We start from the raw sequence: 22,038 nt of genomic DNA, 5'->3' as shown, positions 1-22,038 counted from the left end.
TTTCAGCAAGGCCATTACTTTGAGGGTAATGCGGGCTTGATGTGACATGTGTGAAATCCCATGTCTTGGCAAACGACTCGAACTCTTTTGATTTGAATTGGGGGCCATTGTCTGAGACTAAAGTCTCTACCATGCCATGCCTGGCAAAGGCTGCCTTTAGCTTGTGGATCACAGCTGCAGATGTGGTGCTGTGAAGCTTGTCCAGTTCAAAAAATCTGCTGTAGTAATCAACAGTCACTATGTAGTCCTCGTTGTTCCATGTGAACAGATCTGTTGCCGCGACCTGCCAGGGCCTGTCTGGGATACGGTGAGGTATCATGGGCTCTTTGACATTTGATGGGCGGCGTTCTAGACAAATGGAACATTTTCCAACAATGTCCTCAATGTGTTTGCACATTCTGGGCCAAAACATAATGTCACGTGCTCTTTGTTTGCATTTTTCCATGCCCATATGTCCAGCATGAATTTTTGTCAACGTCTCTTCTCTGAGACTGGTAGGAATGATGATTTTCTCCCCTTTTGAAGACGATTCTGTTGATTTGTGCCAGTTCGTCTCTGTGGTTCCAGAATTCAGATATGCTCTGAGGGCATTTCCTCCTTTCCTCAGGCCATCCTTCATGTATGACTTTGCTCAGCAGTGTGAGTTGTGCATCTTTCTCTGTTCCTGCTCGGATCTCCTTCAGTTTTGAGTCACTCACAGGTAAGCTGTTGTACACCATGTGCACCTGCACATCCATGCCTTCACTGAGGTTGCTGTCCTGGTAGCTAAGAGGCTTTCTGGAGAGCGTGTCTGCGACAGGAATGTCTTTGCCTGGACGGTGAATGATTGTGAGGTCATACTTCTGTAGCTGAAGGATCATTCTCTGTAGCCTTGGTGGGGCTGCGGCTAGTGGTTTCCTCATGATTGACTCGAGGGGCTTGTGGTCGGATTCCACAATGACTTGTCGGCCATAGACGTACTGGTGGAAACGCTTACATACAAACCGAATTGCATATAGCACTTTCTCGATTTGAGCATAGTTGATTTCACTGTCTGTGAGAGATCTGGAAGCGTAGCCGATGAGCTTTCCTTCTTGCAGTAATACTGCGCCTAGTCCGTACTTTGACGTGTCCACTTGTAGTCTGAGCTCTTTGTTGGGTTCGAAGTAGGCAAGAACTGGTCCTGGTTCTCTGGTGATTAGGTCTTTCATTTTCTGAAATGCTGTATCATGTTGTTTGTCCCACAGGAACTCATTGGATTGTTTGAGCAACTGACGCATGGGTGCGTTGATTTCGGAGAGGCTCGGGGCAAACTTGGCTAAGTAGTTAACCATGCCTAGTACTGTCTCTAGCTCTGCGCGGTTCTTCGGCGGCTCCATCTTCTTGATGGCGGAGATTTTCTCTGGATCCGGCTTAATGCCATCAGTTGAGAGGCGATGCCCGAAATAACTGATCTCGGTGGATCTGATTATGCTTTTCTCGGGGTTGAGCTGGATACCTTTCTCCCATGATCTTTGTAGCATCGCACGGAGATTCCTGTCATGTTCCTCTCTATTCCTGCCATAGATGAGGATGTCGTCTACGATTGTGACTACTCCGTCGAGGCCTTCATAGGTTTCGTCGATCTTCCGCTGGAATTCATCTTGAGCTGAGATAAGACCAAATGGTAAACGCAGAAATCGGTAGCGTCCAAATGGTGTGTTGAACGTTGTTAGCTTAGATGACTCTTCCGTGAGCTTGATAGTCCAGTATCCTGCTCGTGCATCCATTACACTGAAGTAACGTGCTCCCACTAACTTGGGTGTGATGTCATCTAGCGTTGGTAGAGGGTAGTGAGGGCGTTTGATAGCCTTGTTCAAATCTCTGGGGTCGAGACAGACTCTGAGCTTGCCTGTACGTGGTTTCTCAACCACTACTAACGCGTTGACCCACTCTGTCAGTTCTGTTTCCTGGACGATGATTTTTGTATTCTTCATGCTCTGTAGCTCCTCCTTCAGGTGACTACGTAGAGCAAGGGGTATCCTTCTCAGTGGGCAAACCACAGGGGTTGCTGCTGGGTCAAGGTGAATAGTGCATTCACCTGGGAATAGTCCGATTCCTTTGAAAATGTCAGCAAACTCCTCCATGACTGTCTGCTTCTCAACTGGTGCTGTCAATGATAGCACTAGCTTGACGAGGTCCATGTCTAAACAGGCCTTTAGACCTAGCACTGGAGGTGCTCGAGTGTCAACAAAGTAAAAGTCCAACATCATGTCGTTTTCTTTGTACTTGCATTTCATCACGCATGTGCCTTTTACAATGAGCTGCTCACCCCCATAGCTGGTCAGTCTGCGTGAGGTGGGCTGTAGCTCACACTCATCCTTCAAGCTGTGATACTCACTCAGAGGAATTACATTAACCTGAGCTCCAGTGTCTAGTTTAAACCTAAGCTCTTTGCCCTGTTTTCCTATCTCAATATCTGCAAAGGCTTGCTCAGTCTCTGAAATCTGTTTTTTCTGTGACACAGAATCAATAAACAGTTCCTCTGCATTTGGCTCTCCATCTGGCATTTGGCTGTCACTCACTGTGTGTACTATTTTTCCGAAAACAGTCCCGCAAACTTTAGCAAAGTGGTTCCGTTTACCACATTTAGCACATTGCCTTCCTTTGGCAGGACTGTGCTCCTTTTCCCCATGCACCTTGTTTCCACAATATCCACAGTTTTTGAAGCGTTTTATGTCTGTGTCATCATTTTTAGAACTCTCTCTGTTCTGAAACACGCTCTCTGGGTGGTGTTCTTTGGTGTGTGTCTATTAACTGCGTGCACTGTCTGTTCACGCGAGCTGCTCATGGCGCCGGTTATGGTTTTCAACTGTGCTTGGGCTATCTCGTGCGATCTAGCTATGTCCATAGCTTTATCCAGCATTAGCCCGGACCCAACATTCAAAAGTTTCTCTCTCACTTTAGCTGAATGTATTTCAAACACGATGCGGTCTCTGACCAGCTCATCTTTATCTGCATATTCAGTCTTTTACCAGCAGTTTTAACTCAGTCATGAACTGTTCAAACGACTCACTAGCTCCTTGTACTTTCTCCTGAAACTTGTACCTAGCGAATATCGTATTTGTCTTGGGCATCAGATATGATTCAAAACGGTCAAAATAACTTTTCAGTACCTTTGCTTCATTCGCGGTGAGAGACCATGTGTTAAAAATGTCTCTCCCTTTTTCTCCGATCCACAGGAGTAGGTAGCTGCATCTTTCTTCCTCCCCATTGCTTTTCAGCAGACCCGAGAACATGAACTAACTCCATGTGTTGCTTGAACTTGCGCCATTCTACAGGTAAGTTCAAAGATCCCCAATCGATTTGAGGCAAGGGAACTCCAACGATGTCCATTTTCAATCCCTATTCTGACACCATGTCTTGTTTTGCACACTTTGTACAAAAATAATAAATTGCAGGACAACGGAGTATTACAGTTTAACTCTTTTATTAAGCATTAGGTCTGTGATCTTAATCATAGCAGCACCGGTGGGGAAAGCCTGGCATTAGGACCCCTAGCCTGGGTCTTCAAAACAATAGTAGTCCTTACAGATGCCTGCAGGCCAATGACAACTCATGTGAATATAATAGGTATTCCTTACAGATGCCTGCGGGCCAATGATAATTCAATATGCAAATGTTACAGTTGACACCAGACCTTGTTTACCTTCACAGGGACCTCAGATGTTGGGCTTCTTGCTGTTCAGGTGGTATGCTATAAAGTTAAATGCTTCAAAAATTCTTTCCAAGCAACAAGACAAGATTACAGTGGTATTGCACATCGTGGAAACTACCATGGGAAGATGTTGAATAGAATGGAAGCATCTCCCAGAAACGAGGAAGGGAAACTGGAGGAAAAGTTGTCACAAGGGCAATTTTGATTCCCTTCCTGAAACCTGAAAGAGAATTGACCGCAACTGGGGCATGGCCAAGAGGACCAAGAGCAATGGAAAGAAAATGAAATGATTTCATAAGCTCAAACAAAAAAGCTCTTTGTCAACAAAATATTAGCTTTATACAACTAGGTGGTCTGTCTTAGATAGGTGTAAGGCTGAAAATTCATGTTTAAAATTTGCTAGTGCAGTTTTAAAATCTCTGTGGTTCATGAAAGCCAGGGTGACACACCATGTTTGTGTTCCAATCTGTTGTTCCAGCTAAGTACGTTATCTTTAGGTCAGCTTGCAGCTATGCTCTTGAAATAATTTGGGTTGTTCGGAGCCCCTCATTGTAGTCTAGCTTTCAATGTAATTTGCCCCTGCTGAGATTCTTCCTCCCTCTGCTGACTTGGGCTGTTTCAGTGGTCTTGTTCTCTTCACCCTGCGATCTTCTGCCTCCTACCACCACAAAGCTGAACAGGAGAAAGAAAGTGGAAAGCAGGAAAGAGAAGGAGAAAAATCCAGGAGATAGATGATCTTTTAAACGAAATAGCATGTACGCATTCAGTAGTAACTAAATATGGTTTTCTCAAAATGTAGTCCTCTGTGCCCAGGCACAATTTGTGTAACATGATGACATAATTGTGTCTGGCTCAATATCCATATCATTAGAGGTACTGACCTCTTGAACTTTTGTACCGAGTTTGATTGAGATACAGGAAAGATTTGCCAACTAACCACATTCACAGACAGAAATGCCAGTTGCAGTACATTGTCTCCCCCCAGCCAAGTTCATGCAACAATGCCAGTAATACAGGTCCGTCCACTTAAAAAAAAAATTAAAACTCAGAGGAATGTAGAGACTTCTGTGATTATTTGTATAGTACTGGACAAAAGGCTGTAAAAGACTTGTAACTAGCTTGGTATCTCAATGTGATAATGACCAAATAATCTGCTTTTAGTGATGTTGGTTGAGGGATAAATATTGGCCAGGGCACCAGGGAGAATTCTGCAGCTCTACTTCGAGCTAGTGCCATGGGATCTTTCGGTCCACCTGAGAGGGCAGACGTCACATCCGACAAATGGAAAGCAAAGTGAAGAATTCCACCTAGCACAAAGCTAAAAATAAATTCCACCTGCAGATATCAATTCTTAAAACCCCTTTAAACACTGACGTCCTGTCAGCCGAGAATGCGCCTGCCCCCACTGCCTATTTTATATGGACAAACTCAGTGGTGGGAATCATGGAAACTGGGTGCTAATAGGTAACCTATTAACAAGCATCAACGGGTGAGGTGAGCTGCTCACCTGTTTGCTGTGAGGGCCACTCGGGCTGCTTTAAATCCTGACTGGAAGTTTGCCTGAAGCGCCGAGTCGGTGGGAATCCAGTAAGATTGATCTCTGTCGAGTTTCTCATCCCCTCCGCCGGTGAGCTTGCATATTGTTGCAGTGCTGCCATGTTAACTAAGCGTGCATCAACTCTGTTATGATCTGTCTTATGATTTATAAGGGGGAAAAAATGACTGTACTTCTGAGAATGAAGCACTATATGGCTCACACAATAACAATAAGACACATGGTGGTGTATTAACTGTGATTAATGGAAAGCAGGATTAATTGAGGCACTGGGTTTTATCTTGGATCAATTAATTCTATGCATTAATAGGCAACAAGTGGAGTGTATGCAGTGGAGTGATGAAAGCCAAGGGGCTGCCTGGAGCGTGTCCACTCTTTTTTAGTGTCAGTGGAATTGATTTGTTTAGACACTGATCGTGGGCCATCTTTTGTTTGTTCACCAGTCGCTGGCAAGCACTTGCTATAACATACCTCCACTTTGTTTAATCAAAGAACATATATAAGCCTCTATAGAGGAGCCCTATCAATATTTTTGTAACTAAATATAGGTGGAATTGATGATCTAGGAGTGAGTATTTACCTTGTATGGCGCTTAGAGTTGCTTTATCCATTGTCCATATTGTTGAACTGCATCTCCCTTCATCTTTTAACATAGCCAATAAAGTTCCACTAAATGTAAAACCTAACGTTGTCAGCAAGACCTACCAAATAGGTGCGTCAGCACTGGGGCGGGGGGGGTAGGGGTAGCTGTGGCAGCTCCAGCCTAACAGCTGAAAGTAATATAATGCCCTCAAAACCAATTCATGTCATTGTAAAGCTGCCCTGCCCACTGACTGGCACATCTGACTTTTCCCCTCAGACAAGTAAGTGGACCTGGGCAGCCAGGTGAAGCAAGCCACACCCACTGGACGCTCCGATTGTTTCCAGTCACATGTACGTGTCTGTGCGCATGCAGTATTTCTTTGAGTTTTAGAGGATATTATTGAGAGTGCCGCTAAGTATAACCCTGCCGGCAGCTGTAAGGTGGCATTGCTCAAAGCACCTAACACACTTTACTGCAGCTCACTGACACTGGCGCCCGTAATATAACAAGGGCATTCATTACACTGTGTAAGATTGTGATTGAATTGTTTAAAGTCAAACCGCGAAAGAGCTACTTTACTTTACAAACTTCAACACCTTATCGAGTCAGTGCCACCTGCTGGATTTGTAACCATAGCACAGCTTATAATGAAATTGACACCAGTTGCTTTTAAAGAATGGTTACCAGACAAGCACTTTCTGCTAATGAGTATGAATTAGTGATGTCCTTTCAATGTCTGCTAGAAATTAAATTCTGCTTATGGTAATAATACACTTGCTTTTCAAGTAAATGCGTGCCTGTACCAATCTAGGCTCCAGTCACTGGTATTCCAGGTGGCAGATACTACTGCCTCTGCATCTTAAGGGGCAAAATATACTGCATCCACCTGATTGCATGTACAATATGTTACATATTATTCTGTAATGTTGTGCATGGTATTGTCTCAAAGAATTGGATGAACTCTAACCAACAAATGAATGAATTGCAAAATCTTACTAGCTGTGCCAGATAGACGGAGGTCAGTTTGTTGAATTTTCTTTGTGAGCTGTTACTTTAAATGAAAGCAAAATTTCCGTGCCCAGTATCCCGCAGTAATCGCCAAATAAATTAAAGATGTCTGTCTGTCTATATACATTTTGAGTCTGTCGCACGTCAGACTGTCTGAAGCATGTCTCAACAAGTAAAAAAAATAAGCAGTTCATACATTATCACTTAGTACATTTGACGGCTGAGCTTGGATTATAGTTTGCCTCAGCATAGAAAAATTCTGAAGGAGGACAAAGGAAATTAAGTGTAACTCCACTAACACACCCTCCAAGAGACTGTAAAGAACGTGAGGCAATGATGTGAGCCTAAGAGAGCATAAAGGAAATGCTGCAAATTAGAACTCTCTGCTTTTTTTTTGTGCCTCATTCTTTACTTGAAAAGATGCTAAGAAAATGATGTAATGTGCAGCAAAGCATCAGGGAATTTGAGATGAGTGACAGCCGCAAGGCCCCGATTTTAACTGCAGGTAGATTCCCCGCTCGGGCCTGAGTTACAATTACAGTCGGGGCTCAATGATGTCACCGGGTCACAACATGCATATTTAAAGAAGGACCCCGTTGGCTCCGGGTGTGTGCCCTTCTTGCCTGCTCAGGAGAGCGGGTTAAAATTGCAGACGTTGCGATCATGGCGGCTTTCAGACAGTTAAGAGCCAGGGCGATTTTTAATTGTCTGCCCGCCAGGACTTTGCTGAGCGAGTAGGGTTAAAAATGCCCCCTTTGTGTCAGTCTTGGTTTTTGCCCCCAATGCTGAAAGAACAGTTTCTACAGAATTAGATTATTTGGGATCCAAATGAGTGGAGAATCTCGTTATTTTACTTCAAATTTATTTTAATTTGTGTCAGCCTTGGCTCAGCGGTAGGACTGTGAGAAATATGTCTGTCAGATGAGATGTTAAACCAAGACCCCATCTGCCCCCTCAGGTGGGTGTAAAAGATCCCATGGCACTATTCAAAGAAGAGCAGGGCAGTTTTCCCAGTGCTCTACCCGTCATTTATCCCTCAACCAACATCTAAAACAGATGATCTGGTCATTTATTTTGTTTCTGATTGAAACCTGGATTAATTTGCCACAAGAAAACACACTTGTATTAAAAAGGTGAAAAAAAATTACATCCAATAAAAACAATGGCCCGTAATTTCCGATAGGAGGCTTCCTGCGTGCAGATGCCTCCTATCGGAAAAAAATCTACGCATTTACTTGAGTGCTCCCGAGGTCCGGACATTTCCGATCCTGGGCCTCTCCACAATTGAAATGCGCAGGGCCCAGGTATCTCAGGGATCACGTGGGCCAGGCGAACCAATGAAAGAAAGGAATCCCCCTTCATACTTTTGACAGATAGACCTGTCAAAAGTATGAATGGAGATCACCCCCAAAAAGACACTAAAACATTAAATAAATTTTAAAAAACCATCACGTTTTTAAAATGAGTTAAAATTACATTAAATTTAATATTTTAAAGAAAAATTTAATTTTTTGAAAAAATAATTAATGTTTTTTATGGGGCTAAAAATAAACTTACCTTTTTTAAAAGTATTTTTATAATTATAAATGAGTGGAAAACATTTTTTTTACTTTTTAAAACTCTTATGCTGGTAAAAGCAGGCCTTTTACCAGGCGTAAGATTTCTAAGTGATTTCAGCGGGCGGAGGTTCTGCAGAAAGCGGAACTCTCCCCACACAGAGGCCCTTCTCTAGGGCAGGCGTCCGATCTGTCAAGAGGATTCCTGACAGATCGGAAATGCCAGTTTTCAGCGCATGCGCTTCGCATGCCTGAAACCAGCATTTCCGATGTCCCTACACAAACAGCTCGTACACACCCGTAGGCATCGGAAAACACAGGCCAATATGATTTACAGTCAAAACATTAAAGGTTGGAAAAGTTAGATATTCTTGGACAGTAATTAGTATGAAATCACAGTACTATTGTTAGCCTTCTGAATATTACTAGATTGCCTGCGCAAGGATTAATTCCAATTGCATGACATTCCATTGTATCAGTTATTCCGTGCATTACATCTTATGTAAACCTTTTTAGTCGAAGAGGTCTGTTTTCTGTTTGATAAAGTACAGTTCCATTCAAACAGAGCCGCAACTCAGTGTTACTTGGTAGTTTAACATTGTCCACTAATGACCGAGGCACTATTCATGAAAGGGGTTATTTACTCTGCTTTTACTAGAGGGCAGTTGGACTGAGGGTTTTGTACAACAGCTGTACAAGTGCCAGCAGATGTTTGACCATCCACCCATGACATTTGTTTGTTCAAATGTAACACAATTCATACTCTTAGTGGGAGAGTGTTGATGCTGTGACATTAAGCAGCAGATTTCTTTTGTGCGTGTGTTTGGCAGGCTGTCAGGCAGGCCATGATATGGCCCTTATCCAGGTTTGTCGTTGCAGTGTTGTATTTGTGTTAATGAACTTGCAATGTGGGGCCACAGGTTTTGTGACTTACACAGGTCTGCAGTCGCACAAGTGTGGTGCTGATGTTTGCAACAAAAGCATCTGCAAAAGATTTCCTTTGCAGACTGTTCGGACTTTGATTTAACTCCGTTCCCCGTTTCATGCAAGTTTATCTTAAAAGATTTGAAAACAGAATCAATGCATCGCACACAAGGCATCGACATCTTGTGTGGTTTGAAATCTTCTAATCAAGTTCTTGGAAGCACAGCCATGTTAATCTGAACAAAATGTCAAATAGAAGTTCTGAATGCACTTCAGGAAAGCTGTTCAACTGCGTCAGTGTAATTTCTGTTGATCAAACAGTAATTAATTAGGTACATATTCCAAAGCCAACATAAATTACGCCTGAAAGGTCCAGCAAATTTTTAGTCAGTCTGGCTTGGTCTGTTCTGTTAAATATACAGTCTGGTCAAGTTCAGTTCAGCTGACTACAGTAAATATTTTCTTTTCATAAAGTACACAATAATTGATCTTTCCAGTACTAATTGGGTGTAAACAGCTGTAATATTCTAGTGCAAATGTTTAACCATAATTCTTCCCATTGAATCCGTGAATTATTTCAATTCCTCCATCCAAAACTGTGATTATTACGGAAATTGTCGCTGTGGCTGCTGCATTTTTCAGTATCCCCCCCACTCCAAGGATAAACTACGTTTCAAATTGTCTAAGCAAGTGAACTTTTAAAATGACAGTTATTTTGATGCGCCTATTCTGCATGCCAAGATGTGTTGGATGAATAGATAAGTCACTCAGATCCAATACAGGTACAACACAAGTGCAAGAGCCCCAATATAAAGAGCAACTGAAAGCCAGGAGTCAAGAGGAACACAATTCTAAACAACTGGCAGGGCTTCCGAAATTGTAATTTTTTAAACACAAACATATTTATTGGAGGACAAGTGCATTTCACTCACAAAAGGTTCTTTCGCTCAGTGGATAGCGCTCTCGCCTCTGAGCCAAAAGGTCATGGGTTCAAACCCCATTTCAGAGATTTGAGCACATAATCTAGGCTGACGCTTCAGTGCAGTGCTGAGGGAGTGCTGAACTGTCGGAGGATGAGGCTCCCCTGCTCCCTCAGCTGAATGTAAAAGATCCCACGGCAGTATTCGAAGAAGAGCAGGGGCGTTCTCCCCAGCGTCCTGGCCAATATTTATTTCCCTCAACCAACATCACTAAACAGATTATCTGGTCGACTATTTGATTGCTGTTTTTGGGACCTTGCTGTGCACAAATTGGCTTCTGCGTTTCCCTACATTACGACAGTGACTACACTTCAAAAGTACTTCATCTGCTGGGAAGCACTTTGGGACATCCTGAGGTTGTGAAAGACTATATGAAAATAAGTCCTATACTTTAATTTAACAGATTCTGTGATCATTTCTGTCATTGTGGTTTGTGGGACCTTGCTGTGTACAAATTGGCTGCGCATTTCCCTACATTAACACAGTGACAAAACTTCAAAAAGTACTTCATTGGCTGTAATGTACTTTGGGAGTCCCGAGGTCATGAAAGGCGCTATGGAAATGCAAGTTCTTTCTTTCTTCAGCACATTTTAATTAAAATATCACCTGTGTGTGACGTAAGAAAATAGTGCAATGTAGCAAATTGAATAGAAACTCTCCCTACACTAGGTGATTATTTCTGTTGAGATGAAGTATTAGGTTTATTGAAATCAGGCTCGAAACACAATTATTCAGAGCTGACTGAGCTATGTAGAAGTTTGGAGTGCTTTGAAATAAAATTACACAATGAAATAACAGGAATTCAGATAGGTGGATAATTTGGTGCTTTCCATCAGATATGTCAGCTAATCCAGCGATCTGTTTGGTCTACAAGTGGGATTACTACACTGAGTTTACTAAAAGAATGCCAAAAAGAATCTTTAAGTAAATAATTTGCAGAATCGTTGGATAATGCTTGAAATTATAACGTACAATGTAGATGAATGCTGCTTCTAATTAAAATAAACTTTTTCTTGCAGCTGTCGTTTTGACATTGAGAGCCAATTGGGCATTGTGTTCCATTTGCTCAGTGTGGAAGGTTTTAACTTAAATCACTGCTGCTCTAAGTGCCTGCCACTATAAATGTCATTAGGAAGCTGCAAACATCTGCATGCATTTACCTGGGACTACAAAATGTTCGCAAAGCTGAGGCAAGTGCATTGTCACCTAATGAGCATGGCTGTGGGCCAGGATCCAGCTGCTTCCAACACTGCTGCTGGGCAGATTTACATTGCAGTCAACGTACCGTAATATTTTCTAGAGAGTGAGTTAGTGGAATAGCATTTTTAATTCTTTTCAAATTAAAATCTCTTTGAGTTGCAGATCTGATTATTATGTCTTCCTCTTGTATATAATGCGTCACCTTGCTACAGTAATGCTGGCTTTTAAGATGAAATATGAGACAGTTTAACATTTCTTAATTTCAAAAAGATCTCTTTGGTTAAACCCACACCATTACACATAATTGTTAATATCTGACGTACAATACAAATGGGAAGAAAACCTCCAGTCTGGCTTGTGGTACAAATCATCTTAAACCCGTAAGAGTTTATCTCATTTGTACAAGGTAGGTTTGCCATTACCATCTGTAATTGTACAGTATTTTATATGTCCTTCAAGAAACTTTATACATGCAGCTGACAGCAGGATGTATTTACATTGATTTCCAGCCAGAAAAACTTTGGGAGCACACGTTGACATTAAGAGAAATTGGAACCTCAACAGACTCGACAAAGGAGCTACCTTGATTTGCTTCTACAGGAGAAAAGAAAATCAGGTAAAATGAACACTTACCACTTCAAACACTTACATCTGAGATCGTGCTCGTGGGAGAACCCAGTGAAAGGGGATTGAGTGATTCCTCATGGGGCAAGCCCCTGGTTTTACCTGGGGAAGGCACTTGATTAATTTATATTAGGGGAAGCGAGAGATACCTAATGTGTAAGCAGCAAAATGCGAGAGCTGCCCTCATTATCTCACTCCACCCACCCCCCTGCCCCGACCACCCCCTCCCTTCTCCCACCTCTAGACTAGAGCAGGGCCAACGTGGCACAGGTTTCCTAATTAAGTATGAGCTTGGGATTGATCGTATCATTCATCTCTGCAAGAGGTACCGCAACCACATGCATTCTCAAACATCAGCTCGAACGGGATGGTGCCTGTCTGTTTTTGCTTTAGGCATCTGTAAAGCCTTATTGGGCAATGCTGGTCAACAACCACATTAACAACTGCAATCATTCCTGGTGGTGACCATGCCGGTCCCAATGTCTGTTAGACTCCCAGATTCCCAGTAAGAGCAAATGCAAGTGAAAGAGCAATCAGAACAGAAAATGCTGGGAACATTCAGCATCTCTCTCCGCATCTGTGAAGAGAACAGACATATGACAACAACAAAATAACAACAGAGAATGCTGGAAAAACTCAGCAGGTCAGGCAACATCTGTGGAGAGAAATTTGAGTTGACGTTTTGGGTTGAAACCCTTCTTCAAAACTGGAAAGAAAATAAAAAGATCGAAGGCAAAGCTGCGATCGAACAAAAGAAGAAAAGGAGACAATAAAAGGTATTAGAAGCCAGATGAGATGGTAATGGGCCCGTGGAGACAAAAGGCAGCTGAGATTAGGTGTGAAGTGTACTGGCAGGATAAGGACAGCTGCCAGGTGAGAGAGAGAAACAAAAGGAAAGGAGGGGGGGGGGGAAGGAGGACCCAAAACAAAGGGGTGGAAAAAATTAAAAGGAAAAAAGTAATAGAGGCCAAGGTTATGATCTGAAATTATTGAACTCGATATTGAGTCCGGAAGGCTGCAAAGTGCCTATTCGGAAGATGATTTGCTGTTCCTCGAGTTTACGTTGAGCTTCCATGGAACAATACAAGAGGCCAAGGACGGTGAGGTCCGAGTGGGAATGGAGCAGTGAATTAAAATGACAGGCGGCTGGAAGCTCGGGGTCACCCTTACGGACTGAACGGAGGTGTTCTGCAAAGCGGTCACCCACTCTCTGTTGTTATTTTGGATTTTCAGCATCTGCAGTATTTTGCTATCATATGACAACAACAACTTGCATTTGTATGGCACTTTTTACATAAGGAAACATCCAAGACGCTTCATAGGAGCATAATCAGACAAAAATTGACACTGAGGCAAAAGGAACAGAAATTAGGAGGGGTGAGTAAAAGCTTGGTCAAAGAAGAGGGTTTTAATGGGGGTCTTAAAGGAGGAGAGGCGGAGAGTTTAGGGAGGGCATCTTCACCCCTAGGACTTGTGTGAATGAAGATGGGGATCGTACCAGGGGAATGACCAAGTCAGAAGGCAAAGGAATAGTGAAGGGTTGAGGTAGCGATTTGGGGGGATATCCGAGAGGGGAGAAATGAAAGGTGACATGACTGTGTGACAGAAAGGGGAGGAGACAGAAGAGAAGGCACAAGAGGGGCAAAGCGAAGAGAAGGGAAAGAGGAGTTAGAAGTACTGGGCTCTAGTCTGGAGCAACAGCCAAAATACGCACATGAATAGACGTAGAAGAAATTCAGGTTACATAGGCATGGCAAAGATTAGGGTGGATACGTCCTGGTTGTTAAGGAGGGGACATTAAGAAAGAGTCTAAAGTTCAAGCTCAAGTTGAGTTTTAATGTAGATCCTTCAGATGAAGGGCCTACACCTGAAACATTAACTTATTTGATCTCTCCACAGATGCTGACTGACCTGCTGTGTGTTTCCAGCATCTTGTAAGAACATAGGAAATAGGAGCAGGAGTAGGCCATACGGCCATTTTTAAAAATTTGTTCATGGGATATGGGCAACGCTGGCAAGGCCAGCATTTATTGCCCATCCCTAATTGCCCTTGAGAAGGTGGTGGTGAACTGCCTTCTTGAACCGCTGCAGTCCGTGTGTTGAAGGTACTCCCACAGTGCTGTTAGGGAGGGAGTTCCAGGATTTTGGCCCAGCGATGATGAAGGAACGGCGATATATTTCCAAGTTAGGGTGGTCTGTGACTTGGAGGCGAAGTTGGAGTTGATGGTGTTCCCATGGTAGAGGTCGTGGGTTTGGGCGGTGCTGTTGAAGAAGCCTTGGCGAGTTAGTGCATCTTGTAGATGGTATGCACTGCAGCCACGATACGCCAGTGCTGGAAAGAGTGAATGTTTAGGGTGGTGGATGGGGCGCCAATCAAGCAGGCTGCTTTGTCCTGGATGGTGTCGAGCTTCTTGAGTGTTGTTGGAGCTGCACTCATCCAGGCAAGTGGAGAGTATTCCATCTCACTCCTGACTTGTGCCTTGTAGATGGTGGAAAGGCTTTGGGGAGTCAGGAGGTGAGACACTTGCTGCAGAATAACTAGCCTCCGACCTGCTCTTGTAGCCACAGTGGTCCAGTTAAGTTTTCAATCCTTTCTAAGCTGCTGAACCATTGCTGTCCCAGAGCCTGCTCCGCCATTCAATAAGACAATAACTGATCTTTGACCTCAACTCCACTTTCCCACCCAATCCCCATATCCCTTGATTCCAAAAATCTATCGATCTCAGCCTTGAATATGCTCACCGACTGAGCATCCCCTGCCCTCTGGGGTGGAGAATTCCAAAGATTCACAACCCCCTGAGTGAAGAAATTTCTCCTCATCTCAGTCCTAAATGGCTGACCCCTTAGCCTGAGACTATGCCCCCTAGTTCTAGACTCTCCAGCCAGGGGAAACAGCCTCTCAGCATCTACCTTATCAAGCCCTCTCTCAATCATATCTGTTTCAATGAGATCACCTCTCATTCTTCTAAACTCAAAAAATATTGGCCCATTCTACTCAATCTCTCCTCATATGACAACCCTCTCATCTCAGGAATCAATCTAGTGAACCTTAATTGCATCGCCTCTAAGGCATGTATGTCCTTTATTAGATAAAGATAACAGAACTGTACACACTACTCCAGGTATGGTCTCACCAGAGCCCTGTACAATTGCAACAAGACTACCTTGCTCTTGTACTCCAGCCTCCTTGCAATAAAGGCCAACATACCATTTGCCTTCCTAATTGCTTGCTGTACCTGCATGTTAACCTTCTGTGTTTCCTGTACGAGGATACCCAAATCCCTCTGAACACCAACATTTAATAGTTTCTCGCCATTTAAAAATTATTCTGTTTTTCTATTCTTCCTACTAAAGTGAATATCTTCACATTTCCCCACATTATACTCCATCTGCCACCTTCTTGCCCTTTCACTTAACCTGTCTATATCTCTTTGCAGACTCTATGTCCTCCTCACAGCTTACTTTCATAAGAACATAACATAAGGAATAGTAGCAGGAGTAGGCCATTTGGCTCCTTGGGCCTGCTCCACCATTCAATAGGATCATGGCTGATCTTCTACCTCATCTCCACTTTCCTGCACTATCCCCATATCCCTTGATTCCCTTAATATTCAAAAATCTATCGATCTCTGTCTTGAATATACTCAACGACTGAGCCTCCACAGCCCTCTGGGGTAGAGAATTCCAAAGATTCACCACCCTCTGAGTGAAGAAATTTCTCCTCATCTCAGTCCTAAATGGACGACCCTTTATTCTGAGACTGTGACCCTTAGTTCTAGACCCCCAGCCAGGGGAAACATCCTCCCTGCATCAAGCCCTGTAAGAATTTTGTATATTTCAATGAGATCACCTCTCATTCTTCTGTATTCTAGAGAATATAGGCCTAGTCTACTCAATCTCTCCTCATAGGACAATCCCCCCATCCCAGGAATCAGTCTGGTGAACCTTCGTTGCACTCCCTCTTGTGTTCCCTATCATGTGTTGTGTTTCCCATCTTGTGTTTTATTTCAGATTTAATTTTTCAGGTTTTTTTTGCTTTTTATTTCTAAGTGTAAAGCAGAGAAGGCAGAGGAGATGGCCTGATCGAGGTCTTCAAGATTTTGAAAGGGTTTGATAGGTTAGATGTAGTGAAAATGTTTCCACTTGGGGGAGACCAGAACTAGGGGGGGCCATAAATGTAACAAAAGCAAAATACTGCGGTTGCTGGAAATCTGAACTACAAGCAGAAAATGCTGGAAATACTCAGCAGGTCAGCCAGCATCTGGGGAGGGAGAAACCGAGTTAATGTTTCAGGTCGATGACCATAAATATAAGATGATCACTAATAAATCCAGTAAGGAATTCAGGAGAAACTTCAGCACAGGCCGAAGATCCTCCTTCTGTGATGTATGATTCAGTGATTCTATGAAGTGAGATCGGTGTCTGGAATAACTTGGGCTTTTCAAGTGTTAGTGATAACAGAGGTAAACTGAGTTTAAATCTTACCCTGCTCAGATTATTACTTTATTGCCTGTATGATTTGTGTTCCCTGTTTCATGAAGCGCATGCTGTAAATAAAAATCATTGTGGTATTAAATATCCAGAAATCATTTTTGGAAAATCGGTTCAAAACTTGCTCAAATTCATTCTTCACTCACCAGACTCTCCTGTGCTTTTACAAGATGAACCTGAATTGGGTTCAGCCAGTAAGAGGGGTGGGAAAGAGCTCTCAGCTAAGCCCCAGGGATCTGATGCATCACAAGAGCAGGCAGTTGAGCTATGACGGATTGGAGACCAATCGCTGGTCGCACTGATGTTCCTGAAAGTGGGAGGGCCCTCTTATTTTTCAACTGATCAAAGCTGGAGAGCAACTCAGCCCTGGCTTGTTGGGAGGTGGATTTTCTCAAAGCTTCCACATAGCACGAATGTGACAGCAATGAAAGTATAGAAAGATCAAACAATTGAGAACATGGTTCTGCACACGTCTATGCTATTTCTCTTCCACTTAGGGGCCTCTCCCTGTAACACACACCACTGCTCCACTAAGAGTGTTAAAGGGGGGGGGGGGGCGGTGACTATGATGCAGGTTGAATTTCTCTCCTATGGGGACCTTTTATCCATACTCTGCATCTCCGCAACACAAGATCAGAAAGCCAATATTTATAGAATCAGGGAGTTAGAGGGCTACATTTTCCTCCACTTTGCATTGTAGGCAGTGTCGGGGTGGCTGGAGGAGGTCGATCATCCAGGGAGCCATTCCACTGGCTCCCCGCCACTTCAGAGATGTATTTCAGAAGTGATGGCGGGTGTTAAATTTGTCCGCTTATATTTGGGTAGGTGTGTTCTAATGGGTGTGAATGAAGGAAATATTTCTTCCGCCATGTATTCTTTCATTAATGCCTAAGCAATTCTGGGCTTTCGGAGTGTTGTTGTGTACTGAGCAAGTGCTGGGGGAGATGGGGGGGTTTTACATTTTAAATGGTTCGCAAACTGAAAGCAGTCCATTTGCAGGACAGTTGATTGAACTCGGCCAACACAGCCAATTTAACATTTTAAGCAATGTCACTGCCTTCCTCAGCTGCCCGGAGGCAGGCCGTAGGCTCCTGCAGCGGTGACACTCCCTCCACCTCTACTCCCACCTCTCCGTCCTACCCAACCACCCCCAGCCAAAGGACAGGCTCCCTGTCTCAACCAGAATTCTCACCAGGAGCCCACCCATCAGTATTTAAATTAGCTGACCCAGGTAAATCCACTTGGGCCAGCATCAGGAGCCACAGTTTCAGTGGAATTGTTGGCACAGAGGAAAATCTAGGCCGAAATCTGTGTCCCATCTCAGTGCCAAGTACTTGTTCACTATGCAACCAGGGATTTCATCCATGATCGGCAACTTTGACTTTCCAGCGTGAATTCAAGTCCTTGCTTCTAATCACTTAGAATCAAATCAAATTTGGTAATTTAATGAATAATTCATTCATTATAGTTTTTTCAATATATAGGATAATTATTTATGCTCCAGTAAAAGTAACCCACTTTGTGAATCGTGGCCTCTTCAAAATCACATGTTCAAAATTAAAACTTTGGTGATGTAGAAGTGTAATATGATAGCCTTCATTACAGCCCTGTAACACACAGACGACTATGTCAGGCAGGGTACAGAACTGCAACCTTTCTAAGTTGGAGGGACTTAACCTATGTTGGGAAGGCCCAATCAGGATACGTTTGGAATGAAGTGCACTTATATAACAAGCATTGTGATACTGGGATAACACAACATTGAAATAGTTTGATTACACCCAGTCCATGTGTATTCGATGAGGCTGAATGGAAGGGAGAGATGAGGTGTGCTTTAGACGGCCTTCAACTGTCTCTAAAGTAAGAACAAGATGTCAAAGTTTTGAAGTGGTTTGATGTTTGTTTAATTTGATGATGCACAGTTCACCATACTTTGTATTTGATTATCAATATCACTCTGTAGCATGTTTTATCCTTAAGGGGAAAGAAAAAAGTTAAGGAGGAAAATCACTTTAATCATTGCACGGAGCTGGCAGATTGGCCATGACTTTATTTCCATTGATGAATGGAAAATGGTGGTCAGTGCATCTGTGATTCCTCAGTATGCTAGCTGGCAGACCAGGCTCCCGACCAGTTGCATGCACTTGTAAAATCAAACCCTAGGTGGTGGTAGTCAGTATTCTCATTGCACTGAAAACTCTGGGCTGGATTTTGCCACCCCAAACGGTGTGTACGCGCCCTTAGGATCCCACAATTGCCAGTTTCATGCATGCGAAGCGCATGCGCTGAAAACCGGCACTTGCGATCTGTCCAGAATTCTCTCGACAGGTCATCCGCATGCCCAAGAAAAGTGCCTCTGCGGGTGGAGAGCTGCGCTTTTTGCACACTTCTGTCCGCTGAATGACTGTCGTCTTACACCTGGTAAAAGCAGGCGCAGGGCCTGCTTTTACCAGCTTAAGAGTTTAATAAATAGAAGAATGAAATTTGATAACTCATTTATAAATTAAAAATACTCTTCAAAAAGGTAAGTTTATTTTTAGCCCCATAAAAACATTTAATTCTTTTTTCAAAAAATTAAACTTTTGTTTAAAATATTTAATTAAATGGCATTTTAATTAATTTTAAATATGTAATTTTTAAAAATGTATTTAATGTGTTTGTGTATTTTTTAGGTGATCCCCATTCATACTTTTGACAGTTCTGTACGTACAGAACAGTCAAAAGGTTGAATAGGGATTCCCTTCTTCCATTGGTCCCAGTGATCCAAGGAGCGCCTACCAACCACATGCCCCCCAGGGATACGTGGCGCTCTGCCCGCATGGACCTGGAGAGGCCCAAGAGCGCAAGCCGCCATTCTTCCCGAGCCACCATGTAAATTCGGAGGCGTCCGCCCGCGGGAAGCCTCCGATCGCAAATGTTGGCCCTCTGTTACATATACTTCCTCCAAACCAGTTCCATGCTTAATCTGCTGTCTGAGCTGCTTCACTATTAAGTCCACTTGTGTGTGACATCAACTTGAACACAATAAATGTGCATAAATATGGCTCCTAGTCATCTTCCAGTTCTGGAACGTAATAGTCTCAATTGCAAACCCTGACCCCCATAGATAAGTTGTCACCTGCTTAGAATTCCTTTCCAGCCCTTGGATGCCTTGTTTCAGTAACATCCAGGATCAACTGTGTATCACAGTATTGCAGGAACTTTAGGATCATCAGTGTGGGATGTTCATTCAAGCCTGATTTAGGGGCTAAGAAGCAGTTATCTCAAAGCTCCTGTGGTACAGCGATACAATGTCAATCTTCCAGCCCTCTTGAAAGGAGTGAGAGAAAAATGGGAGTTATGTACATCTGACTTGCATACAAGTTGGTTTGACTTTACTTGCTAAATTGTGACCCTGCTAAATGGCAAAGTCTACTTCTGGTTAATGACTTAACAAGACTTTACTGTCCATTGTGCAGTTTTTGAAACAATGGCCCATAATTTGCTTGGAAAATAGTACAGGAAACTTTCGATTAACCGGCCCCTAAATAACCAGAATGCTCTATCCACCGGCAAAATTCAGGAGTCGGTTCAGGTAACTTTTTTTACTTTTAGTTACTTTTTTTACTCCATTTGTTGCTGTGCAAGGGTGTAGCTGAAGCTGTTGCTAAGCTACAGAGACGCTTGCAACTTGTGCCGATTGTTTTGAAGCAACAGGGTTTGTTGCTTTATCTTTTACTATAGCGTTCGGTTATCCGGAATTGTTGATGAACCGGCAACACGTCGGTCCCGTCCGTGCCGGATACCAGAAAGTTTCCTGTAGCAAGTGCACAGCACACGCCATTATTAGTGTGTAAATAACCCAGCAATTTGTGGCGAGGAAGAGATATGCCGTGAGTTGTGAATGGCCACAAGTTGCTGGATGATTTGTGCTGGTCTGCCGTTAGCCTCGCGAAAACGAGAGCTTGCCCTCAACCTCCTCACGAGTTTCAAGAAATTGCTACATTTACGCTTTTAAAACGAATTAAACTCGCCGCGGAAAGTTAGGGCTGGTACTTAACGATGTAAGGACACTTTTAATGACAGGATTTATCTTCCTGCAATACCACTCAACCCCTCTGGCCCAAAAAGGGAACAGTTGAAATGGTGAACTCTCATTCCTGCAGGTAGTAAATTGTTCCTAGAGCTTTTTAAAATGTTTAATTTCTGTCTTATTTTTTCCTCTCTCTCAATTTTTCTTGCCCTCCTTTTTATTTCTCTTTCATATCTAATTTGACACTAACTCACCCTATGTTGTTCTCCGCCGTTCCTCTGTTTCTTTCACTGTCCTTAAATCTCATTGGTTAAGGAGAGAGACTGTTGGTTCCGCCATTCACTGAGGTCCCAGATGCCCCGTTGTCCCCGTTATCAGCTCGCACTTCCAGCAATTTTGCAACACAAAATAACTTCGAACTGAAGGATGAGGGAAAAATCTAACAAATGGACGACACTCCAGCAAATTCTGGGCCAATCTCTTTAAACGAACATTAAGAGAATGTGCCACTCAAGTAACATGTTTAATGAAAGCAACTGTAACACAGAAAACTGCAGGGAAGTTAGAAAGAAAGATCCAGGAGAGTTTGTTGCTTTTGTTCATTATGTCTGTGTAGGAGGTCATGTTGCGATGTTGCATGTGGTGAGTTAAAACGCTCCAGCTGGAATTTGTTGTTCTTGTTCTGGAGTGCGAGTTTCTTGCATGTGTAGGATTACTTACAAGTATAAGCAATATAATCCAAGGGTTTGCTGTAACATTTCAACTCATTTGATAAAACTGCATGAAATGTTTCCAAGTCTCCTTAGCTCACTGATATTGCAAAATCTTTTTGACTGATGAGCATTTTTTTTTGCCCAGTGCATTTAGCAGCTGGCAGTGAGAGCAACATGACTGCTCGCTGATTCCCCAGAAACAGAGTCAGACGGATTTATTCTGGATCATGTTCGCAGCGCCTGAAAGCTGATGTGGCACAACAAGCACATGCCTCAGTCCTATCCGTCAATATTAGCGAAAACACAGATCAGTTGGTCACTCTCTTGGGCGGAATTGAGCTATGCAGCACAGGAAAGACCCATAATCGACCCCTGCACTCTGCTGAATTGGCTGCTCTCAGTTGGTAGTCACTGTTATTGGCCTCAGTGCCAGGGGTACGTTTTCTATTCGTTTATGGGATGTGGGCGTCGCTGGCAGGCCAGCATTTATTGCCCATCCCTAATTGCCCCTGAGAAAGTGGTGGTGAGCTGCCTTCTTGAACCGCTGCAGTCCGTGTGGTGAAGGTACTCCCACAGTGCTGTTAGGTAGGGAGTTCCAGGATTTCGACCCAGCAACGATGAAGGAACGGCGATATACTTCTAAGTTAGGATGGTGTATGACTTGGAGGGGAACTTGGAAGTGGTGGTGTTCCCATGCGCCTGCTGCCCTTATCCTT

The sequence above is a fragment of the Somniosus microcephalus genome, chromosome 21 (genome assembly GCF_052327205.1).
Source record: "Somniosus microcephalus isolate GS21.2 chromosome 21, FLI_Smic_1.0, whole genome shotgun sequence".
Lineage (NCBI taxonomy): Eukaryota > Metazoa > Chordata > Chondrichthyes > Squaliformes > Somniosidae > Somniosus > Somniosus microcephalus.
The sequence above is the reverse complement of the archived record's forward strand: the minus strand, read 5'-3'. Positions refer to the sequence as shown.